Here is a 27,804-nt window from a genome sequence, read left to right as displayed (position 1 = left end):
TAAGAGAGGCCTTTAAAGAGGCCAAAGGAAGGGAAAACCAGCCCCCACCCCTTTGATCACAGGGGATCGTAATTACTCAGATATTGATTGGGATAATAAGTTTGCCAAAACTCCAGAGAGGGAGAGAGATTCCTCCTGGTATTTTGCTTTGGCAGGATTTGCTGAGCTCTCCTGTGAAGTCAAAGTCAATTTGGAGCCCTGGGCCTGACCTGGAAGCCTGCAAAATGGGAGGTGGAGGCCTTTTCCCCCAAGAGTGGGTACGGTATCCGCCCCGGTGCACCACCCTCCCTCCCTGGACTGTTCCCACTGCACTAATTAGCATGATCAAGGCTGTTATTAATAACCTCCGGGGCCTACCAGGGTGGAACAGAGGCAAGGACTGAAGCTGGCCCCCTCCGCCTGGACTCCAGAATCTTCTTCAGTAGTTTCCTACCTCCCTCCTGCAAGCCTCCTCTCTCAGATTAACCCCTGAGCTATACTCCTGTCGTGTGCATGCAGGCATGTGCACACGTACATGCCCTACCTACGCTTCAGCCACACCGGTTTTACCCACAATCCCACGTGTCCCCACCCAGCACACACAGCATAGGATTACAGGCTCTGGCTTTGGGGTCAGACGGACCTGAATTCAAGTCCTACTCAGCCACTTACTAGCCCTGCAATCCTAAGCATGTCCCTTTACCTTTCAGAGCCTCAGGACTATTAGTAGAATGGAAATATTAGTAGCACCTGTCTCCCCTTGCATGGCTGTTGAGAGAGCGGATTAAATGAGATGATGTGAAACATTGGAGGAAGCAATCAATGCAAATAGCAGCCATTGCTATTGTTTTTCTCCAGACCTTCTCTGAGATTTTGCACGGATCATTGTTTCTGCAAGAATTTCTCGCATCAGAGCTGCAAGGCTCTTCTCAATCTTCCAGGCCCAGCCTACACCCCAACTTTGTCCCATCCAGTGCCACTCTCTCCTTTTTGCTTCCACTGCAGCTGCCTGTATCTCTTAGAGCTGTTATCATGCTTGCTTTGAGATCTGATTTTGAATTGGAGGAAGGCAGGGATCGTCTTCTTCATCTTTTTCTCTCCTTTGCTCCAATACCGGAATTTAGTACTCTACACACCTTAAATATAGTAGGTCTGCAATACATTTTTGTCTAGCTTTCAAAATAATAGATACCCTTTAGTGAGCAATTACTATGTGCCTCTTTCTTTTCCTTCTCCCATTTAATCCTCACACCAGCCCTATGAAATATTATGACTTCCTTTTTACAGATGTGGAAAGTAATGCTCTGGAGAGATTAAGTCACTGGCTGATCACAGAGCTGATGAGTGGCTGAGCATTGCTCTAGCCCAAGACTGTCTGTTTCCAAAGCCCCTAGTTATATACGACTAGGCTAAACCCGGCACATCTTTCACGGGACGTATCCCAACCCCCAGGCAGCCTGCACACTAAGCAACTTCCAGCTCTTATCACGCTTTGTGCTTTGAGTGGGAAAAGAGCTACTGAGTAGCTTGGAAAGATTGCAACTCCATTTTGCTTGAGTCTAAGAAATGCTCAGGGCAGCAGAGGCCAGCCTAGTTAAGCAGGGATATAAATATTAGCACAAGCGTTACACGAAAGGTCTTTAAAGAATACAAACAGCCTGGCGGAGGGGAAGATGGAGAATCCAAGGAGTCTGACAGCAGCTGTTGCATCAGATGCACTTTGAGGAATATGGTGTGAAATGCCAGGAAGTCTGCCTGTCAAGGATGGACTCCTCAGATATATCCAGGCTGACAGAAGGCAGGGGAGAAGGTTGGTTCCGACAGAAAGAAAGTGCTGATCGTGAGCTGAGGAACCAGTGGAGACCTGGCATTAGAGCTGTAGAAGACAGGAAAGATGGAGACGAGGGGACACATCACCATAAAAGACTGGCAATGCGAATAGTGATGATGATGATGATGACGATGATGAAGATATTGATTGAGGATGTGCTTGCTTTGTGCCCAGTACTGCTTGATGTACAAAGTGATCAGCTGTCCAGTCTCAGCAACATAAACATGATTCTCTCAGAATGCAAGGGCACTCCTTTTCAATCTTTCTCTACTGCTGACACCCCAGAGAACTCTAACCTTTTATTATTCTCTCAACAGGGATTTATTCTCTGCCTCATCTGTGTTTGCCACCAGGATGGATTCTGGGGAGATGAATGAAACTTGTGCTCCAACCTGGAGGACCTCACAGTCTCATGAGGGACAGGACACATAAATAACTACGATACAGTGGGATGCAGAGAGGTATATTCAAGTGTTCTGAGAAACGGAAGCAAGACTCCAGAGAGAACAGGCAATATTTGAGCTGAGATGACTTTTAAGAATGGGAGGATTCAAGTAGGTAGAGTGTGAAGCAGGAGGCATCGTGGGTAGAAGAAGCAGGCTGGGGAAAGCTTGGAGGTGTGAAAGTGTAAGGTGTGTTCAAGATGGGCTTAACAGAGACCCCCTGTGTGTCTAGAGTTGGGGTATGTGAGAAGTTGCAGTAGATGAGGTCTGAGGGATATGGTGGGTATGTGGTCACCTGAGGCCACCAAGAAAACTGTTCTCTTGCTCTCTGTACATCCCCTTACTGGCCAGTGCCTGCATACCTACACCTTGCTCACATGACTGACCTTGCTACATACTTGCTCCCGCCCAGGTAGTGATTGTTCTAATCTTTAGATCAGCATTTCTCCACCATCATAGCTTATCAAAGGGGCAGTAAGGGGCATGCCCCTGTGCTAGTTTGCCTGGTAACCGATGAGTCAACATGATGTCAAGTCCCCCTATAACTGGTAACCTGCCTGCCGGTGTGTCACTCCAGCACTTTGCTTCAGACATGTAAGCTCCCCCATCCATTAAACCATTGATGTCTCTGTCACTGACTTTGGGCTCTTTCTTTAGTCTTGAAGCTGGGCAAGTACAAGGCTTGTAGGCCTGTGGGGTACAGCCCAACAATGGGACAAAATTGTGAAGAAATCTTTGAAAGACATGTTGCTGAATCAATCAGCAGATTTATTTACTGAGCATGTCCTATGTGCCAAGTATGGAATCCAGCACTGGACTCTAATGGCAAGCAAAGCCGAGTCAGTCTCTGTTTCCTCCATAGGATGGCCATATATCCCAGGTTTCTTCTTGTCCTGGAATAGTTACTACTAGCACTCCTTTGACTTTCAAAAGTGTTTCTGTTTACACTATAAATTATATGGTCATGCTAACTATATACCTTCAGCCCAGTGCAGAAAGACAGACATTAATCAATCATCCAAATATATAACTTCAAATTGTGCTAGGTACTAGGAAGGAAAGGTACAGAGTGCTGTTACAGTGGGCACTGGGGAGCAGCTCCGGTCTCCAAAGGAATTTAGACTTCTCTTCAGGCAAAGACATAGAAGGTTTTTAAGTTGGAGATCAGATCTCAGTTTTAGAAGTCATGGGATTTCTATGTTTGTTGAAGATTTCTCTCTCTCTCTCTCTCTTTAAAATCTCCCAGTTATTAACAATAGGAATTGAAACAAAAACAACAGTTTTCATTGTATAGCACTTCACATTATAAATGAACTTTCACAGGTATGTTTTCTCATCAGAGGGGGAGAGTAGAAAGTGCAAAGAATCAGATGAAGCTAACTTTCTGTCTTTGCTCTGCCTCCAAGCAGCTGCCTGCCTGGGCAAGTTCCTTCATCTGACTATGCCTCAGTTTTCACATCCTTAGAAAGGGGATGCTCTAATTCAAAAAGATATATGCACCCCAGTGTTCATAGCAGCACTATTTCCAATAACCAAGACATGGAAGCAACCCAAATGCCCGTCGACAAACAATTGACTTAAGAAGATGTGGTATGCATATACAATGGAATATTACTCAGCCATAGAAAAGAATGATGTATTGCCATTTCCAGCAACATGGATGGACTTAGAGAATATTACACTTAGTAAAATAAGTCAGACAGAGAATGACAAAATACCATATGATATCACATATATGGAATCTAAGAAATAATACAAATGAATCTATATACAAAACAGAAACAGACTCACAGACATAGAAAACAAACTAATGGCTACCAAATGGGACAGGGAGGTGGGGAGGGAAAAACTAGGAGTTTGGGATTAGCAGATACAAACTATTACACATAGAAGAGATAAGCAACAGGGATATACTATATAGCACAGGGAATTATATGCAGTATTTTACAATAACCTATAATGGAATATAATTTGCAAACCAAACAAACAAAACCCAAACAAACTGAATCACTATGCTGTACACCTAAAACTAACACAATATTGTAAATCAACTATACTTCAAGAAATGTTCATAGATCTGCATGCCAAGAAAGGTCAATTTTAATGTACGATAATTTTTTAATAAACTAAATATTTTGAAAATATTAAAAAAAAGAAGGAAGGGAGTGGTCTTCCCCACATACATGTGATTGGGAGGATCAGAAGTCATGTAAATGAATTGGCTAACACAGTGCTTGGCACATAACAGGTTTTCGAAAAATGCTACCAACTATTATTAGCTTTTCTGAGCTTGTGGACACTTGAAGGGAAAAAACTGATGGTGTTTCAACCACTAGAAGGAAATTGAGCTGGAAAGTTCCTGGTAGTCCATTGGTTAGGACTCTGAGCTTTCACTGCTGTCGGAAGTCAATATCTGGTTGGGGAACTAAGATCCCACAAGCCCCACGATATGGCCAAAAACAGAAAAAAAAAAAAAAAGAAATTGACAAACGTCCTACTCTGGAGGCAGATGTTGGTTACCGGGAAGGCTATGCATGCGTGGGGACAATGGGTATGTGGGAAATCCCTGCAAGGTCCCTTCAATTTCGCTACGAACCCAAAACTGCTCTTAAAAAGACAGTAATGAAACAAACACACAAAGACACACATAAATGAACATCCCTTCTCTTCAGTTGGACTCTCCTTGGCCCTTAAGGACCAGAACCTGCTTGCCTGACGGGCTAAGAAGAAGGGAAGAGAGAAGTAAATTTCCAGACCCAAGCTGTGCTGCCTTCAGCTGTCCTGAATGTCTGGAAATCAGACAGTGCAGCCTTGACAACAGTATACTTGGTCCCATCTTTTCTCCTTCTGTGGCTGGCATGTGACCCCCTTGGTAGTGATGGATGGCTCCTGAGAGCAGGGATGCAGGCAGGGGTGGGTGGGGCAGGCTAGCTGGGGTTGAACAAAGAAGGAGCCCGGAGCCTGTGTGAGGGCGAGGAAAGGGTGAACTCTGCAGCCCAGTCACAGTTTCAGAGCTGGAAGTATTTTAACCACGTCCATCCAAGTCTGCCACTGGGAACTCTTGGAGTATGCATCTCATTTTCCCTCTGATTTGCCCCTGGTGTTGTTCTGCTGTGTGTTTGCTGGGACTGCCTTAACAAAGTACCACAGGCTGTGTGGCTTAAACAATAGAAATTGCTTTACTCACAGCTCTGGAGGCTAGAAGTCTGAGATCAAAGTGTCCGCAGCCTTTTTCTTCCGTAGCCTCTCTCCCTGGCTCGTAGGTGGCCGTCTTGTCTCTGTGTCTCCACGTGGTCTCTCCTCTATGTGTGTCTGTGTCCTGATTTCCTCTTTTTGTTTTGTTTTGTTTTGTTTTGCGGTACGCGGGCCTCTCACTGCTGTGGCCTCTCCCGTTACGGAGCACAGGCTCCGCACGCGCAGGTCAGAGGCCATGGCTCACGGGCCCAGCCACTCCGCGGCATGTGGGATCTTCCCGGACCGGGGCACGAACCCGTGTCCCCTGCATCGGCAGGCGGACTCTCAACCACTGCGCCACCGGGGAAGCCCCTGATTTCCTCTTTTTGTGATACCAGTCATAATTGGATTGATGTCCACCCTAATGACCTCATTTAACCTTAATTACCTCTTCAGAGACCCCAAATCTCCAAATACAGTCACATTCTGGGCTGCTGACTGGGGCAGGGGGTGCGGTTAGGCCTTCAACATATGAATTTGTTAGTGGGGAGGGATTCCGTCTCCAATATACAGCTAGGCAAGTTGCATCTTTGTCTTAGTCTCTTGGGAGAAAGAAAAGTGGGTTGGATGACCTTCTGGGCATAGTTCCTTGGAGAGGAGTGAAACTGGGAACCTGCTAGATTTTTGAAGCAGGCAGGCCAGGCAGAGGTTTGGAGATGGTAGCAGCCTGTGCAGATGGCAGAGTTTTCCGAATAAATGGTGATTTTCTTCCTTGGTGATTCCCAAGGCCACTGAGGCCTGACAATTCTGGCAGGAAAACCAAATTTAAATGAGTCTCTTTCACGTCTGCCTGAGGGGTAGGCATTAGTTAGGCAACTAACCACATGACCTGTTTCCTGTGTTCTGCACACGTAGAAGGGGGTCGTGAAGAAGCACAGTCATCGATCCAGAGCTACTTTCTACCTAGACAGGAGACAAACACAAACCCTGAGCAAACCAACGGGGAAAGGAGAGCAAGGGGGGCTGAATTCCTCCACCTGTGAGCACGACAGTGGAGGGAGCCTGCGGATCTCAGGGTAAGAGGCAGGCTCACTCAGGAAAGGCTTCTGACATGGTCATGAGAAGCACGATAGAATGTGAGAACTGGAACAGTGTTTCTAATTTCAGTTCAACTCCTATATTTTCAGACAGAAAACTGAGGCTCAGGGTGGTTCTAAGCTGGCTTGAGGTTCTAAGCTCATGAACAAGGAAGCCGGGAGTAGAATTCAGGTTCCCTCCCTCTGTGTTGTGTTGCTCTTACAATTACACTGGAACGGGAGAGGGAAAGGACCAACTGAAAAAGATGTCAGAGGCAGGGAGTAGGGAGAGTGGATTTTATGGATGGGGCCATATTGAGGAGAAGTGAAATATTGGGCAGATAAGTTTGTAGAGGGCCAGGAGGCCAAAGACTTTGAAGGTTGAGTGGACAAAATTTTTTTTTTCATAATTGGCAACAAGGGACAGAGGGATAGACTTCCTCTAACTACCTCCCAGGGGTTTCTGCTGATATGACTTGCAAAAAAGATTATTCTGCAAACAGCCCACCTTTAAATCAGAAGCCCAGAGTGTGTCAACTTGTTGAATTCACCCAGCATGGTAACCTGGACCAGAAATTGTGAGCTCCCTGTTCCACGTTAAGAGATAAGGCATAAGGTCCCAGACCTTGTGGACTCTGCAATGGAGCCTCTTATTTTGTAGCCTGGACAGAGCTTAGGACCCTTGCTACACACAAGTGAATTCCCATTGGCCCAGTCTCACCCTGCCCTTTCTTTATGCCTGTATCTTGGGTAGGACCCCATGGGTTCCTTGAAGCTGCAGCCTTGTGTATGTGGATGCTGGATGGGCACAGAGAGGAAGGGAGAGGGCGAGGAGCCTGCTGAGGAGGCCGAGAGGATACAAGGCCTGAAGGTGACCAGCTGCTTGCTGTCATTGCCTTGTTGGTATTGCAGAAACAGGGCTCCAGCACCAGGGGGAGGATGTCAGGGTCAAGAACTGCAAATTGTAAACCACGGTGAAGTGAGATGAATCAATCTTCAGTGACCTAATAGACAGGAGGAAAGCCTGCTAATAGGAGGCTTAAACAGAGGCTCCCAGGATGTGCGGGGCTGCAGGAGATCACAGCCAGTCCAGCTCTGTCCAGTCGGACAAGCAGGCTCGGGTGCGTTTGGTCTTATGTTTGTCAGGGAGTGGACCAGGCCAACTGGGACCAGCATCTCCACAGCCACCCTAAGAGGTCAGGTTTGAAGAGGGTTCCCTGGTGCAAGTCTGTCATTTTTTACTGTAGTCCTGAACCTTGGAGAGGAAAGCACCCCTTCCGTTTACATGGTTTTCATTCTTCTCTGATTGTAATACGTTTGCTATTGGAAATATAGAAAACGTACAGAAAAAAGTAGGATATCGTTCACAGTCACACTACCAAAGATCATTACTGTTAATATTTCAGAGGATTTCCTTCCAATCTGTTTTTTTCTGTGTATACAAATTTCAAAGTAAAATTGGGATTACTTATTATATCTGCATTTTAATAATCTTTTTTCACTTAAGATTATATCATGAGCCTATTCCCATCCTATTAAATATTATTCTATTTTATTTTAAAATTTATTTAATTTATTCATTATTTATTTATTTTGGCTGCGCTGCATCTTAGTTGAGGCATGTGGGATATTTTAGTTGAGGCATGCGAACTCTTAGTTGCAGCATGCATGCGGGATCTAGATCCCTGAGCAGGGAACAAACCCGGGCCCCCTGCATTGGGAGCGTGGAGTCTTACGCACTGGACCACAAGGGAAGTCCCTATTCTATTTTAAAAAACAGGTTCATAGTATTTAATTCTGTGGATGTAAATATATCTGATCAACTATCGTTAGATATTTAGATTGCTTACCAGTTTGCACCATTGTAAATACTACTGCAATGAACATCTTTGTATCACAATAGTATTTGATCACATTTCTGATGATTTCCTTAGGGAACCTTCCTAGAAGTGGAGTCAGTGTTTCAAAGGCTCTTGTTGCACGTTGGCTAACTGCCCTCCTCACCCCTTCACCTGAAATGTTATACCAATTTGCACTCCCATTAATCAGTGCTCATTTCACTGCCCACTTGCCAACACTGAATTATTATATTCTTTCAAGTGGAAGGTCATCTTTCCAGAGTCATGCTCCCCTTACTGATGAGCTTCAAACATGGCAGCTAACTTCTTTGTGTTTATTGGCGGAGCTCAGTAAATTCACATGTGGGGAGAGTCAGAACACTTGGGAAGGAAAGAACATTTGATCTACAGGCAGCGTTAGGTGCTGGGGAGGGAAAGAGGGGACCCGTGTATGAGGTGGGGCTTGATTCCTGCTTTTCCAAAAACCCAAAGTCTGTTGAACTGCTATACAAAGCCCCTCCTGCCCGGAACTGCTCCCAGGCTGATCAGGAAATGAGAGAACAAAGCAAGCTGAGACAAAGGCAGGCTTAGTGGTCTGGAAGTCCAGCGACCTGCAAAGCCCCTGACGCTAAGCAGAAATGAAAACATTAATGGTGAGACACCCAAAGAAAATGTATTCCATATGCACAGGCCGCTGGCAGCAAAGGAATACAAATGCACTTGGACTTTAGCCAGGGAAGCAGAAGCAGGAGCAGAAGCCGATAACTTTGGACTTGCTTTCTAGCACCCTCAGGTCAGTTTCAGCTGAAGGTACTTGGGGTGCTGAAATTGACCTTCTTCCTGACTCCAGTGACCAATAAACATATCAGTATTGCAAGTTATTTTAGATAATGGCCAGAGACACCATTTATTGGGGAAGCCCAATAGAGGATCAGGTGCCTATTATCCACTCACGCTAGTTGCTTTTATGGAACACATGTAAGCCTCAGACCAGTTCTGTGAAGCAGGAATCATCATCCCCACATCCCAGATGAGAAAACTGATGCACAACGAGATTAAGCCACTTGCTTAATTTATCAGAGTGGCAGAACCTGGATCTTAAATCAGGACTCGCTGGCCCACTGCCTGTACTCTTGCCACTCTCTCTGGGTGGGGCCTGGTTTCCAGACTCCTGGGTGTGGAGATGGGGGTAGGAGAGCACGTGCAGTCCAGGAGCCAGAAAGGCTAGGCCTTGCAGCCTTGGGAAGCCTGGCCACCCAGGCTGATGTGAGGTGACAGGCTCCTTACTTGGTTTACCACACCCTGCCAGTGGTGACGTAGCAGAGGGAAGAGTGAGCATTCTTAGGGTGATAAATGGCCAGGGGGTCTGGGCATGTCCTTCCCATGGCAGTTGAGCCAAGTCCTTCTGGGCAGGACATTCCCAGAAAGCACCTTGGTGGTGGGTGGCTGGCTGGTGAGCTAATCCACACTTTCCCTGATGTGAAAAGCCACAAGCACGGAATTCCTGGGAGACAGGCCGGCAGAGAAATAGTCCCAGTGTCCACGGGAGGGTTGCAACTGGCCAGTCATCAGACTCCAGGCTGCGGCTGGGAGAATCGCTCTTCCTGTACCTGACTTCTCTTGATTCCTCTGGCCTGTCTTACGGATGGATTCTGTGGGTGGCAGGGAGCGGAGTCCATGTAGAAGGAAAGAGAAGGAATTATTCCTAAGGAATCTCTGGGAGACCTGGAAATTGGCTAGTTCCCAGCCAACCCCTAACTTCCCTTCTCATTAGGCCCTCCTCAAACTCCCCCAAATTCTCCCACTGCAACATATGTCTTGCTGACCAAGGAGAACTCTTAGTGCTGACTCGTGCTTTTGCTGGAAAAACACTGGACAGACAAGAATAGGATTTTTTTTTTTTTCCTATTTAGAAAAACAAAGCAAGACAAAAAAACAAAGCACAAAGCTTTTCAGTTAAGTGCTGGGGGATTGACTTCTCGGGGCAAAATGGGGGATGGTTATTGTCTAGCTGAGAAGCCCCAGGGTCTGCTAGTCCAGTGTGGGATTAGTTGTGGGTAGAAGGTTTTGCATCCATGGTTTTGCTCGATCTCTGTACCCAGATTCTGAGGCTCTAAGGTTTGGTGCACATAGAGGATAATAATGTTAGCATTTACCGAGTCCTGCCATGCGTGAGTCATAGGTGTTAAGTGCTAGGTGTGTTGCCCTATTTAATTATCTGGATGTTGCCTTGGGGTATATGCCCATTCTGTAGATGCAGACATTGAGGTTTAGAGAGGTGTATGGCTTGTCTGTGATTATGTTTAGTCAGGGCCAGAGCTGGGGCTCAAACCAGGCAATCCCAGACCAGAGTGCACACTCTCAACCTCTACCCTCTGTTATTCTGCTTCCGGGGATCGAGGCCTTATGCTCCAGGAAGGAATACATAATTTTTTTCTCTTGGTCCTTGAGTATTGCAAATAAATACCCATGACAAGACCTCTGGGAGGGGCTCTCAAGTCAGCTCAATGTGCTTAAAAAGGATCTATAAGACAGGTGGTCCAAGGCAGGGTACTGGCTTGTCTGCTTTTGTTCTTGATGAGTAAACAGCCTCAAGAAGGGTTACTCCAATGGGTATCATGTCCACCCTGTCCCCACCACAGAGTCTAACTGTGAGTAGATTTGAGAGGGAAATCCTTGTTTGGCTGAAGTAGGAGGAATCATAAAAACACACTGGGCTTTATCTGCACAGTTAAATGGATGGGGACGATGGATAGATGCCAGAGGAAGCCTGGATGTGAGAATCTGGCAGACAGAGATGGATGTGAAGAAACACAGGGAGTGAGAGAAAAGCAAAAGGCAAAAAGCCACATGCATGGGTGGAGAGAGATGCTTTGGAGTGGCCGGGAGATGGGGAAGCAGCAGGGGCTGGGCTGCTGCCAGTACAGAGGAAAGGGAGAGGCGAGCCTGACTGGCTTCTGGGATTGGAGTTGAGGGGAGCATGGCCCCTTGGGGTGACCCAAGGCTGAGAAACATCCAGTATAGAAAGAAGCTTGCTTCCTTCATGCCCAAGGCTGCCTGGAGAGAAGTAGGAAAGACTCATAGATGTAGAGTTGTGGTTCTCAAAGTGTGGTTCCTGGACTAGCCGCTTCCGCACCACCTGGGAACTTGTTAGAAATGCACTTTTCAGGCCCTACATCAGACTCTCTGAATCAGAAACTCTGTGGCCCAGTTCAGCATCGTGTGTTTTCACAAGCCCTGCAGGTGATTTTGACACACACTAAAGGCTGAGAACCAAGATGGTGTAGAGGGATTGGGGAGAATGAGGTGGTGAGAGCAAGAGGGCGTAGAATTCTAGAATCAAGTTCAAGTGTCAGAGGGAACAAAAGACAAAGAACAATCGTTTTGTGCTAGAGGGAAAAGGGAACAATGCCTGGGGATCGTGGAGGTCCATCAAAGGAGAGTGCAGTGCTGGCACGCGCTACCCTAAGTCATTCTGGAAGAGGATGGGGCATGGAGGAAGGAGCGCAGGCTAGCAGAAAGCACACAGGCCAACCCAGGAATGAAACAGCCCCTTAAAGGGACAAGGAAGGGTTTTAATGGTGCTGGAGTTCTAACTGTCCTCCCCAGGAACTGGACCTCAAGTTTCCATCAACCTGGGGAACAGCATGAGTGCACAAAGGAGACAGTAGCAGGAGGGGCACTCAGAGATCAGATTGAGAGCTCCAGGAATGGTCTCCACTCCCATTTCCCTGTTGCCATGGTAGAAATTCAACCAAACTCTAACATGCCCAGAGATCCCTTTGTTTGGATATTAACCTTTTCCTCTTCCCTCACCAAGGGAGGCTCTGATAAGCTCTTAAGAACCAGGGTGTGGGTGACCAGAGTTACAGTATACAGAGTGATGTGTCACTGAACACAGGGCCCGGGCTTTGTACTGGTGCCGTCAGGAGAAGAAACCTTCTCAGGGAAGGCAGGTGGGCTAATAATCCCAGCCTTCCAGGTCTCTGTTTGTATATAACCAGGGGATGAATGCCTCCTCCATCTTCACTGATTTTTATTTTATTTCGCTTTTATTTCACTTCTTTGTCCACTCTTGACATTGGAAGGAGATGGATGGGCTGGTAGCCAGAGACATTTCTCTCTGGATCCTTACTTACAGCTGATGCCATGACCCTCTGCACAAACAGCGTTTCCTGAGACCCCAGACCTCGGAGCAGCAGAGAAAGGCCCAGCTCCAGGCATCTCCTCATACTCACTTATTACTACAAAAACCTTATAATGGTCCAGGGAAACTTTTGCCTGGGTAAATAACCATTATTGTACTTACAATTCTGAAAATATTCATTTGAGGCCTTTTGAATGTAGATTCAAATCTTCTCTGGAGATTGTACTTGAAGAAAAGGCACTTTTATATGACTTTCCATTTGGATTAGCAGGCAGACCGCCTGGAAGCTTCTTAAGGGCTGCACCTGGAGAACCACTGTGCTAGCAGACAGCATGGGTCGAGGGAAAGGCTGCTGCTCCTTTTAATAGATCAGGAGGGACTAGCTAATGATTTTGAGGAGGAAAAAAAACCAACAACCCAACACTCAGTTGAAAGCAATCTCCATTAGTGCAGCACATGCAACACAACCGTGAATTATTGTGTTGATGGAAGAGACAAGCCATAAACTTCTCCCATTAAAGTTCTTGACTCACGGTATCAGGCAGAGACTAATGACTTAAAAATAATATGTGCAAATATCATCAGAATATACAGATAACCTGGGTTGTGGGCCCAGTAGGGGAAGCCAGTCTGATGTCTTGGACAAAGAAGAGAGTACATTTAGGGGTTGGGGCAGGATGCATTTTGTACACAATGGGAATATTTTCTTTTCAATGAAAGGGAAGTACTCCAGAGACGTGAGAAGGGACTATATTTGCTCTGTGGGGCAGTTTGGAGGTTAAGGCTGAAACACTAGGAAAGGAAATTCAAGGAGACCCTCAGTGGAAGGTTCTGATTCCTAGTTGCTCAGAGCTGGCATCACTTGCAGGAAGGGTTCCGACCAGGCAAAGACCCTGGTTGGAAGGCGGTGAGTGCAGCCTGGACCCCAGATGGCTGCTGTCCTCCCTGCTTTGCTCCTTCTGGGGGAAGAGCTCCTTTTCTCTTTCCATCCTTATTCCCCTCTGTGGTCTCCTCTACTTTGGAAGACCTCAACCGGGCTCTGGAGCTGTCCTCGCTGCCTCTTTTTTGACTATTTTTTCCTTCTCTATAAATAAGCTCACTTATCAAATCAACTGTCCTTTATCATTGAGGCAGCCCTTTAAATCTCGCCTTCCTGGATTAGCAGCTGAGAGGCGTTTCTTCCCCTTACCCCAACCATACCTCTCCAAACATGAAAGCCACGTGAAATCCAGTGCCTCCCCACTCACCCTCCCGTCAAACCCACCAAGGCACTTAGCCCCAGATGGGAACCAGCTTAACCAAAGAGTGTTTTATTTGTGTATGTGTAAGAATTCATGTTTACTATAGAATAGCTTCTGCATCTTCCTCCTGCCAGCATGGGTTTCTTTTTCTAATGGGCATCCTCACCTCCGTGTTTCTTGGCTGTCTACTCTTTGCTCTACCCCCGCCCCAGCATCTTAGTCACCCGCAAACTCTAGTGACTCACAGAGGGCCATTAACTAATCTGAATAAGGGGATGGGGGAACCCTTGGTACTATCTTCAGGAGAAAAGAATGAACACGACTTCTAGGGATCTGGGGCCCCTGTTGAAGAAAAAAATAGCCTTTGATATGACCCAAGCTCATATTTTCTAAGCAACATGGCTGCCTGGGGTGACATTTGACTCTAGGAACTGACCTCTTAGGAAACTGGGCCTGGCTGTCTGAATCCCAAACTTGCCTGCTTCACGTCTCCATCCTCCCACTCCTCGATGTTCTCCAAGGGGCAGAGTATCCAGCTTGCTTTGAAGGAGAGCCATCAACCACTATGCAATCAGCAGTGTTTTACAGGAAAATCATACCTGAGTTTACACTGCCCTAAACTTGCTACAGGTGCTGCAGTGACCGGAGGATTAGGCCGGGGTTTTGCATTAATCCCACACCATTCCTCGTGCAGGTGGGGCCCTGACTTTGATCCTGACATCTGGGACCCCTACGCCCCGGGGCTTGGAAGCCTCCTGCAGGAGAATGCAGCGTCTAGAAACAGTCCCGGGAGGTTCTATGGGATCATTTTTCTCTATTTCTTCCCTGCCTGCCTCCCTCCCCAATTTTTTATTTTTTATTAACAAGGATGAAAGTAAATGTGAACTCGAAACAATAAGGCATGGAAAATCACAGAAATAACTTAATTAAGTTTTTAAAGATTTCCATGCTTGAATAAATTAGCCTTCCTGCAAATGTCACAATATTCAGAAAAAAAAATTGTAATCAATGGAGCATAATGCTTCCCCACTCGTTATTCAAACGAAAGCTTTATTGGTACGTTTCCTCTACCCCTGCTTCTCCCCTGCAGCTGCTGCTCCCCAGACCCCTGCGCTGCTCTGCTGTGGGCAAGGGCACCAGACTCTCACATCAGCGTTCTGGCTACCGCTCCAAAGGATGGAGGGGAGCCTTGTGGGTGGGGCTGAGGGGTGGGAGGACCGGCAGGGAGATTGTTCTTTTTTGTTTTTGTTTTTGTTTTTGCAGTACGCGGGCCTCTCACTGTTGTGGCCTCTCCCGTTGCGGAGCACAGGCTCCGGACGCGCAGGCCCAACGGCCATGGCTCACGGGCCCAGCCGCTCCGCGGCACGTGGGATCTTCCCGGACCGGGGCACGAACCCGTGTCCCCTGCATCGGCAGGTGGACTCTCAACCACTGCGCCACCAGGGAAGCCCAGGGAGATTGTTCTTGGTCAGAGTGAGGGCTTGTTGTGGTTCTGGTTCTCCTTTGAAAGGTAGCAAAACCTAATCTCTCTTTGGGGGATTAGGGAGCTCTTTCCTTTAGAGCCAGCAAGGGAGTGTGATGAGGGATCAGACCGCAGGGCCAGCGGGGAGAGGCTATTCCCCTTCTACCTCCTCCAGTGCTTTCCCCCCGCCCCTTCCAGTCCTTTCCTCATAGCCAGGGCTGCCTGAGACTGGAAGGGGTCACAGGGAGACAGGGCAAGAGAAAAAGAAGGATGGAGGGGAAAAGAGAGGGCCCAGCTGCCCTGCCTGTGACCACACAGACAGCTTTCCACAGCCATCAAGACAGAGGGCAAATGACTAGGCTAATGAGTACGTGCCGGTGTGCTGCTGCTTCCAACCTGGACTTGAGTAGTAAGTGATGTCATGCTAGCTGCCCAGCCCTACAATAATGCAGCTGTCAGGGTCCCGTGGGGAAAACTTGGGGAGAAATACAAGAAGCCTAAAAAGCAGCAAAAGGCCCAGTCAAGTGAAGGGAAATGGAATTACAGTAATGCTGAAAGCCGGCACACTGGAGAATTAAAACACTTTGTTTTGGAACCAGATTCGACTCAACCTGGGTTATTAAATTATTTACTGTTTGCATCTCCAGTAATGGGAGAGAGTAATGGGGGAAGCAGTCAGCCAGGGCAAAAATTGTTTTAATTATCAGGCATGTTTGGGGGCCAACTTGGATCTAGCCTGGTGCCCCCTGAGCATGGGGCTGAGTGAGGTGGAAATGGGATATTCCGTGTTTAATTAGATTAATCAGATCCATTGGCTGTAATAACCCAGAGGCCGGTTACGTGAGGATCCTTCAGACTTACCGTGAGGGACGTCAGCCCGTTGCCCAAGGACGTTCCGTGACCCTCAACTGTTCTGCTTTGGTGAGAGTCACTGACTGCTACCCCAACTGCTGCAGCAACTTGCATCCTGCCAGCACCACTGGGTTTAGAGTGAGGGTGGTGACAGGCCTACAGGATGTGGCAAAGGGCCAAGGAAACAGAAGACTCTCTCAGTCCATCCTGGCCACTTTACTTTTTGGCAGTCTGGGATAAAGCAATGATGATTTCTGATACGTGCTGTGAGTCAAGGCTTGTGATGAGCATTTTATTTTATTTTGAATTTTCATTCAGTTTTATTTTGTTTTGGAGTTCTACTGGGTTGTCTTCAGACACCTTCCTTTCATATCTTAAACTGTATTGCAAGGGTGCTAGGGGAGAACCCGATAGTCTAGGGGATCCCAATGAAGTTTAGCACATAGTTCACATAACGTTCCGGAGTATTTCTTTCTGAATATAGGAGTTACCCGTCCAGGTGAATGGAGGAAAATTTACACTTGAGGGTCCCTTGAATGACTGGAGTTCAAAAATTCTCAGCTCCTTCACCTTTGTTCCTCTTTTCCTGGGTTTGGAGACCACCTGTCCCACAGGGTACACCTGCCTCTCTCTCTGCACGCGGATGGCTGGCTCCAGACCACTGGAGAAGGAGGCTGAGCCGGAGGAAAAGAAGACTCGGCGTGTGGCCGGAGGGAGCGGGCGGGGGCGGGTGGGAGACTGGGATGGGCATTTTACATACATCATTTTGTTTGATCTTCACAATAACCCTTCTCTTTTTTTTTTTTTGCGGTACGCGGGCCTCTCACTGTTGTGGCCTCTCCCGTTGCGGAGCACAGGCTCTGGACGTGCAGGCTCAGCGGCCATGGCTCACGGGCCCAGCTGCTCCGCGGCATGTGGGATCTTCCCGGACCGGGGCATGAACCCGTGTCCCCTGCATCGGCAGGCGGACTCTCAACCACTGCACCGCCAGGGAAGCCCTGGAGTCTGAACTCTTGATGCTACTTCCTCAGGGCTGGTGGAGAAGGGGAAAGCAGGGATATGAGGCAGCAGGGGAGATTGCGGTGGTTCTGGTGCTCTTCTGATAGGTAGCAAAATAGAATCTCACTGTAGGGGCTGGAAGTTGGAAGTTGGGGGCACCCAGCTTAGGAAGTAGTTCAAAGATGCCTGTTGACTGACTGGTCAACCTAAGGCAGCTGAGGAAGAGGGTCTGCCCTCCTACCTCGAGGTCCTGGGTAGCCTTGTTCAAGGCAGGCACTTGGAGAACCCAGGTCAGGACTAAGTGTCGTTCTTTGCCAAGAGGTGACCCACACAGGCCTGGCTCTTCTTAAAGTCCAGTTGTCTGGGCAAAGAGGCAGGAATCTGAGCCTCTGGTTCTAGCCTTTGGCCTCTGATCTGAAGCCACGAGAAATGACAGTAAGAAAGTCCCCCCCTAGCCGGCTGCCTTTAACACATACATTCCGTCCCATCCCACTTGTGGAGGAGGAAAAGGCTTGGTGAGCCTGGCTACCTTTGTGGAGGCTGCAAAGTCTGTGCCTGAGAAATGCAAATTGTTGTTATTACCATGCAAACTGTTGCTGTAAAAGGCTGGTCTGGAATACTTGGCTTCCTTAATTAGAGCTGATCTTTCTTTCCCTGCAAATTTAGGGACTCTCCTGTTATTAATGACCTTTTTGGATCCATGCCCAGGACTTAGAGACATTGTCTTCAGATACAGGTAATAAGGTCGCTACTGATCCTGAACAAATGGGGGAAGTGATTTAATAATTACTCTGCACTGTCTGTGGGTGACCTTTCATTTGTCGAGATGAGGGGCATCTGTTTATCATCACCCCCATGTGGAAGATTTTGATTTGGGGGGATTAGTTCTCCTGGAAGGAATCCATTTCACTCTCTGCCTTTGTAGAAGTTTGCCTGGAAAAGTATCACGTGCCATAGCACGTGAGAGAGCTGCAGCGGCAGGAACAGAAGCGGGACACACAGGCTGAAAACACAAGTTCCTCTTAAGCTTGTGGTAAATGATTGACTCCCAGGGCGGGCGGACTTGTGCGCTGGTGAGGTAGGTCAGTGGCTTCTGGAGGGACTGTGTATTTCCACTTTTTTTGCACTTACAGTGCAAAAGTTCTGATACCCAGTTCCAGTGTGTGTGTGTGTGGGGGGGAGGGGGTGGTCCCCACTTACCAGGCAATTAGCACAATTCTGACACTGTCTACCCAGTGATAGTGTCAGATCCCACAGGTTGAGGGCTCAGTCTCACAAGACTGCCCAGAAACCCACTTCAGACGCCAGTCACAAGTCCAGGTTGTCACCTGTGCTTCTGATGGACCTGCTACGGATTCCAATGACTCCCTCCTTGAGTTCAATTAATTGCTAGAGCAGCCTGCAGAACTCAGAAACATTTTACTTCCTAGATTACAGGTTTATTTTAAAAGGATAGAACTCAGGAACAGCCAGGTGGAAGAGATGCAGAGGGCAAAGAATGAGGAAGGAGCAGTGAGCTCCCATGCCCTCTCCAAGTGCGCTCCTCTCCTCAAACCTCCACGTGTTCCCCAAACCGGAAGCTCTTGTCCTTTTGGGTTTTTAGGGAGGTTTCACTACTTAGACACGATTGATTAAATCATTGGCCATTGGTGATTAAACTCAGCCCCCAGCCCTCTCCCTTCCATGGAGGTCAGGGAAGTGGGACTGAAAGTTCCAACCCTGTAATCATGTGACTTGTTCCCCTGGCAACCAGCCCCCATCCTTAGGTGAAGTAGGGGCTTTCAAGAGTCACCTCATTAACATAACGTTTTTGGTGCTCATCACTTAGGAAATTCCAAGTGTGGTAGGAGTTCTGTGCCAGAAGGGGACAAAAACCAAATGTATATTTCTTACTGTAAATCGCAGTATCACACAGCACAATGGGAGAGATGGCCCTGTGTGTCCGGGGCGAGATGTGGCAGATCTCACTTGGGGAAAACTGGGCACCGTCATGGAGGAGGTGTTGGGAGGAGGGACCAGGGAGGCTCAGAGCTCCATGAGGCTGAGTCCCTCCAGGAAGAAATTCCTCTCTTACTGGACCCTGAGGGGCCTCTGGAGGGCTTGGTAGAGTGTCTGATAGAGGAATGACAAGGACGGAAGGCTGGGGAAGGAAGGCAGATTAATTTGAGTTGTACAGAAAGTCACACACTGTCGGGTGTGGGCAGTGTCTTAAAGAACTTGGGGCCAGCTCTTCACCTCATTTCTCTGTGGCCACCAAGCCCATGCTTACGTGTCTCCCTTGGGGAACTCACCCTTCCTTGATGTCCTAAGGCCTCCATTCCATTTCCAGCCATTTTAATAAAATTCCTTTTAAAAATTGAGATAAGAACATGTGTTCTATAACATTTGCCCATTGACCTTTGTTCTTATTTTGGGGCATCGATTTGTACAGCTCCTCTCCCTAAGGATGGTCCTTCAGGCTTTGGAACAGAGCTCACCTACTCACCCTGCATCTTCTGGCTAAACATCCCATTTCTTTACATGTTCTTGGCGTGTTATGGTTCCAAGTACTCCCACCACCCTAGTCACCCTCCTCTAACCGCGTCTTGTTTTTTGTATCTCTGAGTATGAGGATTGCCATCAATACTCAAGTCTGGTTTGAGCACCACAGAGTAGAACAGGTCTATCTCCTTTCTTCCAGAACGTGTGTTTTATAATGCAACCTAAGAAAGGAAATTTTTTTAAAGGGTGTGGAAGAAAGCCTTGGGATCCCTTTAGAAGAATAGGTGGGAGGATCACAGAGAAACATAACTTTCTGGGGGGCTGGTGAGAGTTTCAGAGGGAGGGAGCAGGGGGTGGCCCCAGCAGTGTTTGGAGCCCTGCCTTCCTCTCGGATGAGCAGGGAACCAGAGCTGGGCTTGGGAGAGGGGAGATGAGTGAGGGAGCAGCTCTGGATGAGAGGACACGGGCCGCCACTGAAGTGGGAGTCACTCTGAACCTCGATGAGATGACCTCGGAACACTAAGGCCTCAGGGGAGAAGCACACCCCCACCCCCGCTCCCGGCCCGTGCTTCCTGGTGAGTAAGAGCCCCTTGTTCACACCCCAGAACGGTCTGGACCTCCATTCTTCTCACCTGCATCCTACATGTAACCATGTGTTCAGATCCTGACTTTCTCACTGGACTTTGAGAGCAGGGTCCACACATGTCCTTCTCATGATCCTTAATCCCCAGTGCCTAGTACAGAGGAGACACTCAGCAAACATGGGCTGGATAAATGCACCGAGAAGGAAACAGTGGCTTCTCACCGTACATGCCCTGAGGTTTCTGTTGACGGGTTCTATTCATTGGCCTGTTTGCAAACTCCTGTTACTTCCTTTCTTAGTTGTAACTGTTTTTCTCCTACAGCAGTGAACTCCCCATTATCCAGCCATGTTAAGAGAGAGGAAAGAACCACAAAAACATAAAATGATTCTAGCTGAAGAGAGCTTTAGAAATCCCCCAAGTTATTGAAAAGACTTCATTTTTCTCCTTCATCCCCACTCCACTAAATTCTCTCACTTCCTTTCTTTCTTTTCTAAAATAAATAATTAATTAATTTTGGGCTGCATTGGGTCTTCATTGCTACGCGCGGGCTTTCTCTAGTCGCTTTGAGCAGGGGCTGCTCTTCGTTGTGGTGTGTGTGCATCTCATTTGGTGGCTTCTCTTGTTGTGGAGCACAGGCTCTAGAGCGCAGGCTCAGTAGTTGTGGCGCATGGGCTTAGTTGCTCTGTGGCATCTTCCCGGACCAGGGCTCAAACTGTTGTCCCCTGCATTGGTAGGAGGATTCTTAAACACTGCACCACCAGGGAAGCCCCCTTTCTTTCTTTCCATACCCCAGCTCCACAAAGAAATTCCCCTGGAATCACCCCTAACTCCCTTTTTCATAGCTCCCTCCACTGCACTCACCTGGAAAACCCCACGCACCTGATCACTTTGCATCTTCTCTGAAGCCGCTCAGCATGGCTGGAATACATCTTCCTCCCCTTGAAACAGATCAACCGAACTCCAAGACAGCCCTGCCCCACACCACAATGATCTCTAGTAATGTGACTTTTGTAATCCGTAGGTCCTGTCAGCTGCTACTCTATTTCATTGCCCATTTTAGAATAATATTTTTTGGAGGACATCCTTCTGGGTGACTCTTCTGCATATCTACTCTCTAGGCTTCTGCTGGAAAGCATCTTAGGGATCAGCTGATACTGTACTTTCAGTGTTGTTATCTTGAAGTGGGAAACCTTCCTTTTACATAGAACCATTATTTATGAAAGCGATGAGTGTGAGCTCTTGCTGAAGAGGTGCTTGAGGGCCAGGGTCCTTCCACTTGGACCTTCCGTTTCTCCTGAGGCTGCTCCTGTTTCTTAGGGCTCCTGCAGACTCCCTTTGAAATCGCTGATTTAGCCTGAGAAGCTTGTTGTAAGGTGAGGGGACTGAGGTCCAGAGAGGTGAACCACTTGCCTGAGGTCACACAATGGACCCAAGACCCAGAATGTTTACTCTGGGACTCTTTCCACCAGAGCAGGACACCTCTTGCTCTGACAGTTATGCTTTTGGGCCTCCCAAGCCTGACTCTGGCCCATGGTGAGCTGTGCTGTGACCACCATCACCTCCTATTTGGACCCAGAAAGTCAGCCTCCCTGGCGGACAGACAGGCCGGCTGTCCTGGGGCCACATTCCCCAGCACAGGGGCACTGCCACCCTCCCACCTCTGTCCTTTCTAGGGATTGCAGCCCAAAGCCTCTTACAAAACTGTCTTCTGAGGGCCCCTTGGCTGTCCTGTTTGTAAAACCATTCACAGTCAGCCTTAGCCTTTCATTTCCTTAATCTTAAATTGCATCAGAAAGGGAGAGATTAGAGGTAAAACTTCAATAAAAGACTGAACAAAAGCCTGCTCCCACATTGGATTCTTACACCTAGCTTTGCCTTTTCTGCCCTCCCTCTTGTCTGACAGACTGAGTGTATGAACCTCTATTTTTTTTTTGTAAAAACTTAGATTAAAACACTATTTAGGAAAGGTCCGCAAGTTTGAAGTCACCTCTCGTTCATACATTAAACATCAAATGTACATTAACTGTGAATTATGGTCATGAAAAGTAAATCCTTTAATGCCGTTTTCTGTGTTCCACCGCTGAAGCTTAGCATTAATGACCTCTTAGCAACTCTGCCAATGGGTGGACTTCTTATTTTCCACCTCTCACCGCCCCAGAGGCTTCCCTCTCTGTGCACCTGTAAATATACAACTGTGGGAAAGGATGATAGGGAAGGTTAAGCTCAGAAGCAAATCCACCTGGGTGGCATGAGCCATCAATCCCCAATGGGCAGGTGGCCACACCTTGCGTAGGGCACCACGATAGCTCCTTTACAACCCTCCTGGGCTCAGTTCAATTCTGTCTGCAACATTAAGTTCTGGGGCTGTAATTGTTAGGAAGGTGTCTAACCAGTATGTAGATCAAGCAATCGATCAGAAATCCTGTCAGTGGAGAAGCAAGGTTGCACACAAAGGGCTTTTCTTCCTGAAGAAGAGGCAGGTGCAAAAGTCAGGTATGGGTCTCCGTGTGGAAGTCACGGTCTTGTATTTCTGAGCCATCTGCCATTTTCTGCAGGGCCAGGGTGAACTGGACAGGTAAAGAGCAGGGGTGATATATATCCAAAATGCTTACTCTTAGGAGAAGGACCTTTTCCCTCTAAAACCATAGGAGCTCTTCCTGCAGGAGCAAAGATGCAAACCACCTGCCTGGGAGGCCAGAAACCTGCTGGAGTTGTGGACAAGCCTTAGCAGGTTTTGAAACAAAATTAGGGAAGTCAAAATGAATTACTTCTTCTCCCAACCTACGTTGAGACAAGATTAGATAAAGTCAAGATAATGACTGAAAACGATTTAAAAAGGCATTGAATTGCATTTCAGTGTTTATGCACCTTTAAAGCTTGCACTAAACTGTACAAGTTATTTAAATACATTCTTTAATATTTATGCTTTGTTGTTTTAATAAAGACTTCTATTTTTAAATAAAATGCATAATTAAGTGGAACAGATTATTTTCTTCTTTGACATGCTTAATCACGCCTCTGGGAAGCATAACTTGTTCCAATTATAAAGTCCAGACACTACCGTCTACCATGGAGCACCCTGCACTTAGTAGGTCCTCAATAAATATTTAATCATCAGCTATTATGTGCCTGACACTGTTACAGTCTGGAGAAACAAAGGAGAGGGAAAAAAAGACATGGTTCCTTCTCTAATGGAGCTTGTATTGTAATACAATGAGAGAGTCAGACATTAGTTATACAAATGAGGGTAAGCTTATAAGATGGGATCAGTATCAAGAGGCATGGGAACACTGTCTGGTGAGAGTTTATCCCAAAGGAATTTATCCTAATAAGTTGGAGAGGTGGAGAGATCAGGAGGGCTTCGTGAGGATATGATGGTTGAGCTGGAATCTGGTGGACAAGGTGAAGATATTGGGTAAAGAGAGAGGGCAGGAGAGTCCCATGCAGAGCAAGCGGGATGAGCAAAGCCTAGTGGTAGGAGGCAGCATGGTGTATTTTGAGGGGACTAAAGAAATGACTGGCAAGGATGACTGGCCTGGCCAGAGCACAGGCTGTGCTGTGGACAGAGGTCACAGCTGGGCTGAGGAAGGTGTGTAGGGAGCTAACATCCAGCCCTGCTCCAATTGCCAAGCTACAGCCTCATAAGCAGCTGTGTCAGCCCGCAGGAAAGGGCATCTTTTTCCAGTTGGGCTGCCTGGAAGGGGCACCTTTATCTAATTCCCTCCAAGGTGCCCTGAGTGCTGTCATCCTGGTGTCTGGACTACAGCAAGGGAGAGGAAGAGTGAGATCAGGTAAAGCTGGAAAGGCAGCCAGCCTTGAAGCCCCCTTTTGTGGGCCTTTACCCTAAGAACAATGAGAAGCTAATGAAGAGTTTTAAGTGTATATGTGTGTGATGAACAGATATGCATTTTGAAAAGATCACTCTAGTTGCAGTGTGGAAAACTGATTAGAAGGGTATCAGAGTGGAAAGGGGGTTCGGTTTTGGGCAGAAGATCATGAGTTTCTTGGACTATCGAGTTTGATGTGTTTTGCAAGCATCCTAGTGGAGCCGTAAGGTGAGCAGTAACATCAGACAAATTGCATGTATGAAACTTAGTTTGTAGTTGTCATAACATACAGGCGTTGGCCACAGGGCATGTAGCAACTTGATCCATGGGTCGACAGGGAAAGAAAGAGAAGGAAACTAACTATAGGCAGGGCAGGGACTAGTGGAATCTGCCCCAGTGGTAAGGCGGGCTCTCAAGGGTAAGCTGGTAGATTCAGCTCAGCACGGGGAGACTCCAGGCGAGGCAATGGTCATGGTAAGTTTAGTGCTGACACATTGCTTCTCCTGGTGCAGGTGGTGGTGGCGCTTTGGACATGATGATCCAGGCCAAGGACTAAGGGTATTGAGATAGAGTTCAGTTTATTTGGAAAAAGGACTGATATAAGATGGATAAATTGGAAGATTCTAAAACAGAGATTTAGGGTGGGGTGATGGTTTCAGAAGAGGATCAGAGTGCAAATTCAGAACTGGACAGAATCCAGCCATGCTCACTAGGAGGACAAGGGGAGCACTAGCGGGAAAGGTGAAGCTTGGTGGACTTTAACATTCTTCTGGGTTTAGCTCTGGGCCCACTGGGTATCTGGCTTAAGGAAGCGAGACCAATTACAGCCCCTCAACCGCAGGTGGGGTTGGGTCCCTAATAAACAACTGGACTTGGTCAGGACAGGTTAGGGACAGGGCAGGTTTGAGTCTGCAGGTTGAACATTTTCAGTACCTCCAGGCGCATAGGGCTGGAGATGCAGGAGCTCCCAGTGATAATATCAGGAGCTTTGTGAATATAAACATATAAATTATGATAAACACTGTTTCCTCCCTCTTTTGGGTCAGTTGCCAGGTGTTCTAGTAGCCCTATTAATTCTATGTGGAGGATCAATTCCTTACCAGGCTGGGATAAATTTTGCAAGGATAAAGAAAAAGTTGAGGTCACCTAGTCCAGAAAAAAGAAGGCCAGGAAGTAGAATCTTCTCAGCTGGCAGGACTTAAACTAAACATATTCTTATTAATAATAATGCCAGGCACTCTTCTAAACATTTTATGTGAATCAACTAATTTAATTAACTCAATAACCTCACGAGACCTCTGGGAGCTCGGGTATCATCTACTACACTTTACAGATAAGGAAACTGACGCATAGCTGAGAGGTTAATCTTCTCACTCTAGGTCCCATAACTAGTAAGTGTTCCAACCAAGAGTCAAATCCAGACAGTCTACTCCAGACCTTCATGCTAAATGTCTACATCATACTGAACATGATGAGAAAATCATTGAGTTCTCAAGGAATGCTTCATAGAAGTGGTTTAAAAATCCTTGAAATTCTGGAGCCTAGTATTCAGTGGGACCATCCCTGTCTTGCTTTCCTCCTAGGAAGCCTTGCAAACCTCGTGAGGGATAACTGAAGATAGAGGATACCGCTGGGATAATTATTCTGATGTCTAAGAAATGAGCCTCTGAGGGGCTAGCCAAGCTGGAGGAGGGTGGCAGGGTAGGTAACTACCAGGCAGTTTACAGATTTTCTCCCCAGGCCAGTCCCCTGGGCAGAGAGCCTCCTGGTATAGCTTAGCTGATGGATCTTTCCTTGATCCCAATCCCTGGGTTTCCTGAACACTTACCCTTCCTCTAGCAATTTAGCCATGGATCAGCAATATCTCCCAGTCTGAGATTCATCTGAAGGTCAGATGACTTTCCTTTGCTCTAGAGCAAACAGGCATGCAATCACGGCAAACGTAAGACTTGGGGGAGGAGTCGGTTTCTACGAGGCCATGTTGAGGAACCGAGTCAACTGTACTGTGAGGGCTTTTGCCCAGTTGGTATTTCTTTTGTTTTTTTTTTTTTTGCGTTATGTGGGCCTCTCACTGTCGTGGCCTCTCTCCTTGCGGAGCACAGGCTCCGGACATGCTGGCTCAGCGGCCATGGCTTATGGGCCTAGCCGCTCTGCGGCATGTGGGATCTTCCTGGACCAGGGCACGAACCCGTGTCCCCTGCATCGGCAGGTGGACTCTCAACCACTGCGCCACCAGGGAAGCCCGGTATTTCTTTTTATTTTGAACTTGTTCCCTGATTAGAGGGTTGGGATGGGAGGTGTAGTGAAAGTACCTGGCTAGACCCAACCCTCATTCCTTATGAAATATATTTTCCCATGAAACATCATGTTTCAAAAGAGAGGCAAGATCTGCCTGGTTACTGAGGAGCCCTTTACTGAAGCCAAGGGCCAGATGTCCAAAGTGGAAAACAAGACTTACGGTCACCCACCAAAAATCTTAATCGGGTTGGAAATCTCAGGCTGTGATGGGAACCCAGATGGTCATTCTTCTTCCAAACTCCCACTTCCTTTTGTCCTTTGTCTTCTCTCTTTTATATGATAGACTCTAGCAAAGATTTAGAACGATGAGCTGGAATTAGATATCGTTTGGGATGAGGTTGAAGAGTTTGGTACTACCGACATCATTTCTACTGCCAATAAAAATCAAGGGAAATCCTGTGGGATGGGAAGGGATTCATTTGTCCCTTAAATGAACAAAACACTGTGGAGAAAGTGAAGAAAAGATTTCTGAGAAGATCTACTCTGGAGGGGCCCCAATGGTAGCACCCAAAATATTCCTCTGAGTTTCTCCCTTTTGTCCCTGTCATGCCCTACACCCAGTGGTCCATTTGGGCTCAAGAAAGAAACAAAGTGAATTCTACTTCCCCTTCTTCTAAGTCCTTTATGAAAGAAAGACTCTGCATTTCTTTTAAAGGAACTATCCTAAAACTGAAAGAAGCTAAAAGGGAAATGAAAATACAAAAATGCGTAAGTGTATGCAGGCTTAAAATTCAAGTATTTGTGCAATAAATCATACTACTTATTGAGCAGGGAAGTCCAGTTTCACTCTGCAGCCTGTTTTAGGATTCTGTCCAGAGTCCCTCTTTTTGGGTTCTAGAGCTGTTTCCCCCGGGATGAGGTCTGGAAGGCTCTTACATCTGTAAGTGGAAAAATGAGCTGCCAGCCCCTCCCCAAGGAATAGGGCACCCCTTACCTTCCTCCAGGACCCCACTTGCACGGAGCAGATGTGAACAGTCTGGAGATGCCACCTGCTAATCACAGGAAAGGGCCAAAGGGCTCTTTGTTTCCTAGAGACCCTCCACAAATTCCAGCCAAGTGTCCACAGCACTGTAAACCCCAGCAAACAAGAGATAGTCCCAGCTCATGCCACTAGTTTTGTTTATTTCAGCACCTTGTCTTCTGCAGGCATCAGGTACGTTGCAGACAGGGAAATCGGGTTTCAGAAATAGCACCTGTTGGAGAAAGGCAGGCATCACCCCCACCCCCGCCAGCACCAAATGGTCTTAATTAACTTTGGACACTTCTGCGCCTCACACTTTATTTCTGAATGTTATTGAAAGTTGTCAGAAGTTGTCTCACTTTTTTATTTTATTATTAATGTGTAAATGCAATGCCTCAGGAGTGTTACTAAAACACAGAATCTAATCCCAGGAGATTAATTTATGAACGCAGCATAGGGTGAAGTTGCATCCTGGCGACTGCAAATTGATGTTGGTAAGAGCCACAAGCATCGGCCTCTCCGAACCCACAGGAATCCAGAGGGCCAAGGTGGCTGCAGGCAAGCAAGGATGAGGGGGAGAGCGGAGCTCTGCTGATTTTTGAGACCCCCCC

Source organism: Aethalodelphis obliquidens, unplaced genomic scaffold, assembly GCF_003676395.1.
Source record: "Aethalodelphis obliquidens isolate GAN/ISIS:26980383/991018 unplaced genomic scaffold, ASM367639v1 scaffold46, whole genome shotgun sequence".
In the NCBI taxonomy this organism is placed as follows: Eukaryota; Metazoa; Chordata; class Mammalia; order Artiodactyla; family Delphinidae; genus Aethalodelphis; species Aethalodelphis obliquidens.
The sequence above is the reverse complement of the archived record's forward strand: the minus strand, read 5'-3'. Positions refer to the sequence as shown.